The sequence below is a fragment of the Gracilinanus agilis genome, chromosome 3 (assembly GCF_016433145.1).
Source record: "Gracilinanus agilis isolate LMUSP501 chromosome 3, AgileGrace, whole genome shotgun sequence".
NCBI classification, from domain to species: domain Eukaryota; kingdom Metazoa; phylum Chordata; class Mammalia; order Didelphimorphia; family Didelphidae; genus Gracilinanus; species Gracilinanus agilis.
Window position 1 is genome coordinate 181681660 of NC_058132.1, and position 6088 is coordinate 181687747.

Consider the following 6088-nt stretch of genomic DNA (forward strand, 5'->3'; position numbering starts at 1 on the left):
AATATAATATAATATAATATAATATAATATAATATAATATAATATAATATAATATAATATAATATAATATAATATAATATATATATAATATATATAATAAATATAATATAATATAATATAATATAATATATAATATACCTGAACTGAGGTTGTTATAGTGAGCTGTGAGTAGAAAGGCCACAGATACTGTCAAGAAACAATAGAATTGCATATCTGATTGAATATGGCAGGCAAGAATGAGAGTAGTTAAAGAAGACTCTTAAGGTTTATGATCTTGGATGACTTGGGGTGATACCAACAACAACAGTAAAAGGAAAATTAGGTGAGGTTTTAAGGGAAGATGAATTTAGTTTGGTAAGCTGAGTTGGAGACATCCAGGTGGAAATAATGATGAGCAAGTAGTTGAAGATGTAGGACTGGAGTTCTGGGAGAGAGGTGAAAATGTATATATAAATTTGGGAGTTGATGATTAAAACCATGCTAGTGGAAACGATTTCCAAGGTAGATAGAAAAAAGAACCCAGGACAGAAATTTTGTTGAAAGATATTTATAAAATTGATCTGATATGTCCAGCTCCATTGTCTGACATTTTTCTCCCCAAAACTATTGACTAGAATTTGTACTACAGAGGGAAAAAAATTAAAATCATTATAATTTACTGTATGTATATCATCAATTCCATTTCCTAGTTTCCTTAGAGTTAACATTTTTAAAATATGTTTTAAAATTTTTAAATATAATAACATGCCTTCGACCAGTAACTATAACTGATAGTTCTCTACGATGTTATATATGTATTTTTTTTTTAAGGAGAGGAATAATTGATATTACCATAGTAGAGTAGTCTTAATTTAGGACTGTGGGATTATTCCTACTTAAGGATTTCTTTAAATGACAGCTTCTGACATTCACATATCTGATAGCTTTGTTTCAAGTTGCTTAGGTATTGCTTGTTATAGAGAAGAGAATTTATACTATTAAGCTGAGAATTCCCTAGTCAGTTAGTAAACATCCATTAAGCTCCTACCATATGCCAGACGCCCGTGCTATGCTCTGGAGATACAAAGAAACACAAAGACAAGACAAGACAACTTACCCTAGAAGGAATCCAACATCTAATGGAGAAGACTATGCAAACTATGTACAAACAAGCTGGATAAACAGAAAATAATCTACACAAAGAAGGTACTATAATTAAAAGGAATTAGGATAGACATCTTTAGGAAGGTAGGATTTTATTTGGAATTTGAAGAAAGCCAGAGAAGCCTAAGGCAGAGAGAAAGGAGAGCATTTCAAGCATTGGGCACAGCTAGAGAATATACTCAAGAGTCAAGAGATAGAGTGTCTTGTAGGAGAGCAAAGGAGACCAATGTGCAGGGAGGTGTAGAGTGGATAGACTGAAAAGGTGGAAATGGAGTAGATCTAGGTTATGAAGATAGAATTTTATATTTGATTCTAGAGGTGATAGGAAGCCAGTAGAGTTTATTGAGTAGTGTAGTAGATGATGTGGTCAAACCAGTGCTTTATGGGTGGGTGGCCTGGAGTAGGGAAAGACTTTAGACAGGCCCTCAAACCAGTACAGCGTTGGGGAAGATGGGGCACATGTGCAGATTTGGCACTTGGGGAACTGCTTTGTTACCCCCTCTTCACAGTGCTGGAGGACATTTTTTGAATGCTCTGCCCCTCTGTCCAGATATCCAAAGCAAGCACTTCCTCATCCCTTTTTGGTAATTGGGGACACTCTGACAGCTTGAATTTGCTCTCTGGGCACTTAAACTGGGATGCAGAAAGTAGGCTATTGCTATAGTAAAAGGTGTGAGGAGATGTAGGCCTTCACCCCAGTGATAGGAATATCAGAAGAGAGAAGGGAGTACATTTCAGAGATTGTACAAAGGTGAAATTGTCAGGCCTTGGCAACAGGTAGGATATAGTGGATGACAGAGAATAAGAAGTCAAGAATGACACCTTGGTTTTGAGCCTTAGAATTGTGCAGGATGAAATAAAACAACCACCCGCCCAAATTATAATTAGAAACCTGGAGTCCAAGAGTGGAAAGTAGAAGATGAAGTTTTTATTCTTACTCATGAGTAAGGGGACACACCCTAATGGTGATGTTCAATGAATGGGTGCAAATACAAGCATTTTATAGATTACTGATGCAATACATCCACCCCCTCTGTCCCATACCCCTTGGTCTGGGGGCTGGACTTACAGATTAGGTGCAAAAGTCTACCCAATTAGAAAGTAAGTTAGATAGCATAAGCTTCATCAGATCTTTCACTAGAGGTGGGGGAGGTTATGAAAGAATAGTCATATTCTTAGGTGAGTCTCCCTTGATTCCAAAAAGTCAGAGGAGAGAAGGAGGCAGGATAGCCTAATGGTTTGCTTTCTTGAAATAAGAGGCCTTTCAACTCCCTGGACTTGTGGCAATAACAAAATGTCCTTGAGGTCTTAGTCTGAAGTCCTAAAACAGGTTTTCATTCCCTAATGGGGTCTATGATGGAAGCTAACCCTAAGAAGAACTAATTCATTCTTTTTTCTCCACACAGAATCAATATTAATATTCCCAAGCAGAAGAGTGCCCTTAGTTATTGGAGTTTGAGTTCAGGGGTATGATATGGTTGTATTTGTTCTTTTGAAAAATTACTAGCAGCTGTGTAAAGGATAGAATGGGATGAGAAAAAACTTGAGGTAGGAAGACAGACCAAGTAGTAGTCTTTCTTAATTAAGGAGAGAGGTGATAGGACCTGAACTAAGATTGTAACTCTTTGTAGAGAGATTGGATGAGAGAATTATTGTCCACATAGAAACGGTAAGATTTGGCAAATGATGAGAGTCAAGAATAATGCCAGATTTATAGACTTGGCAGGTAGGTGGCATAGTGGATAGAGTATTTTTCTATCTTCTTCCTCCCAACTCAGAGGTCAAAAATCCCCTCTACCTCTTCAAATTCTTTTATCTTTTTAAAAGAAAACTGATAACCTGGAGAATAGGGAGATGATGGAATCCTAGATTTAGAACTGGAAGGCCATCTAGTCCAGCTTCCTCATTTTACATATGATGAGTTGAGGCACAGAGAGGTTAAATGAATTTTCCAAGGACACACAGAAAGTAAGCCTGATATGGCATTCCTCTAAATCCCTTTATCTTCAAGGGGAAAGACCAATATATAGTTTTAGCCTTCATCATTGTATATTCAGTGCTTGCATGGCACAATGTATGCACACAAAAGGCATTTATTTGATAAATGTTGATTGAACAAATGGATAGTGTGATCACTCAAGGTTAAGCTTGTGGCACAGAAATATTTTGTGCCCAGTAGGAAGGAAGTAGCCCTTACTTTATGCCAGTAATATCTCATATTTTGAGAGATAGATGCTTTTATCCCCATTTTGTAATTGAGGAAACTGAGGTAGACAGAAGTTAAATGACTTGCCCAGCCTTATACAGCTAGTAAATCTCTGAGGTTGAATATGAAATCAGGTCTTCCTAATTTCAGACCAAGTTCTCTAACTACTACTCTCCTTCCCAGCTGCCTCAGCTGTATTTCTCTTTTTTTTAAGCCTTACTTTTATTCTTAAAATCAATACTAAGTAGCAATTCCAAGGTAGAAGAGGGGTAAGGGTGAGGCAATTGGGGTTTTGACTTTATCTGAGTCACATAGCAAGGAAGTGTCTGAGGTGAACTCAGGTCCAGTCCAACTCCAGGCCTGGCACTCCATCCACTGTGCTACCTAACTGCCCCATATCCGTAAGTATTTAAATACCTACTATGTGTATCAGGCATTGTGCTAAATGCTGGGAATAAAAGCACAAAAAATGAAGTGATTCCTACTCAATGTTCTTACATTCTAATGGAGGAGACAATACATGTAAAACATATATGCTGCACAGATATAAAGTTAATAAAATAAATGGGTACTGTACTCAGGAGGATACAGACAGACATCCAAAGTAGTCCAATACAAGGTACCATGGAAAAGTTGAGGGGATTCAGGAAAGGTTCTTTTTTAAAAAAACTCTTACCTTCCATATTAGAATCAATACTGTGTTTTGGTTCCAAGGCAGAAGAGCAGTAAGGGCTAGGCAGTGATAGTTAAGTGGTTTACCCAAGGTCAAATTTGAACCCAGGACCTCCTTATCTAGATCTGATTCTCAGTCTATTCTGAGACACTTAGCTACCCCCAGGAAAGGTTCTTATACATGGTGCATTTTAAGGAAAGAGAAAGACTATAAAGATGTGTATTCCAGGCACTGGGAACAATAGCTGGTACACATAGACCTTTGAATATAGTAAGAAATAGAAGGCCAATTTTGCTTGGATTGCAGAGTGAAGGAAGGAGTTTATAAGGTCTAATATGGCCAGGCTAGGTTGTGTGAGACTTTAAAATATAAACTAGTGGAGTGTATATTTTTAAAGGCAATATGATACCTCTATAGTTGGTTAAGTAGAGGAGTCAAATGGTCAAATGGGTGCTGAAGCAGGTTTTTCTGTTTCAGTAATCTTGGTTAGAGATGGATCAGATGAAAGAGATGTGAAGGATTGAAAGAGCAAAGTTTGGCAATGGATTGAATGGGGTGAGAGAGAGTGAGGAGTTGAGGATTATGCTGAGAGTATAAACCTGATTCACCGAAATTGGTGACTAGAAGAGGGAAAGCAAAGATTTTAGGAGAAATATAATGAGCCCAGCTTAAATTATGTTGAGGTAAGCTCATGGGAAGCTGGGTCTGGATATGTACTAGGATAGAGATGATAGATACCCAGGAGAGCTTAATGAGTTTAGCAAGTGACAGTGCAGAGAAGAAGAGAAATGGGTGCACCACAAAAACCTGGAGGAATATCCACAGTTATGTATTATATGAATAATGAACCCTAAAGGAAATGTCAGATAGGTAGGATTCCCTCCTGTTTTTCATGTTTTCTAAAAGCAAGATAACCTCAGCTTTTTGTTGTTTTTGCCTATGGTTACCATAGTCATTTCCCATGTGAACAATTAGTACATTTTTGCTGATAAATTGTTGGAAGTGAAATCTTTTTTTCCCCCTTAAGTTATTCCTAGAATTTGTTGTGCTTCAGTTCTTTCTTTTAATTGCTATGCCAATAAATGTAGAAAATAATATTTTCTAAAATATACTTTTCATGTGTTTTGTTTTCAGATCTTTCATCAAAGAAGAGTCTTTCTGTTCTCTAGACATTTTCATTTTCTTCAAGGCAATAAATTCCAGTATGGAGACTTAGAGTTCTTAAAGGGACATGGTCTAAACTCTGGGAGGTAGTTTCGTGCTTTAATATAGAGATTAAATAATAAAGGATGCTTTAAAAGTACCTTTTCAGAGTTAATGTATCACACATTTCATAATAATTTTTTGTTAGGACAACAATTTTTGAGCCTATAAGATTATACTGTAAGGTTTGCTGTAACTATTTGTGACCTGGTTTATCCTTAGGAAATACGGTAGCTCTTCTATATATGTGATCCCGAGATGAATATACTATAATTTAATTTTTTAAATGCAAAAAAAATCCTCTGTTATAAATTAAACACCTTTTTGAAATTTATAGAAACATTTTTTCTGTAAAGTATAAAATCATCAGGTGATTCTAAATAGTAGAGAATTTGTGTACCAGTTGTAGTGAAGTACCAGACTACCCAAAATACTATAGAAAACCTTGAATCAGCAACACTTCAAAATAGAAGAGTAGCTATTTGTGTGCTTTTTAATAAGTGACAGGATATAGAAGAAAAGCAAAATTTGGTCACCATATCCATCTTTAGTCAGTAACAGCTTGGCTTCAAGTTTGTGCATGTTCAAGACTTTGAAAGTGAAGTAAAATGAATGCTAGATTGCAAAAGTATGCCATTAGCTTTTCAAGCATGGCCTTTAAAGTTACCAATATAAAATATTTCTAAATCTGTAAAGTTGATTTCAAGTGTTTAAGATATTTTTGGTCTCTTGTAAAATGCCTTTAGGAAAATAAGGGTTAAATAGAATCTAAAGGGATTATCTTTTTTTTTTTTCTTCTGTAACACAGGGTATAGTTTTTAATGATCAGGTTTCACAGCTTCCTACAAAAATCAAATAAAGAT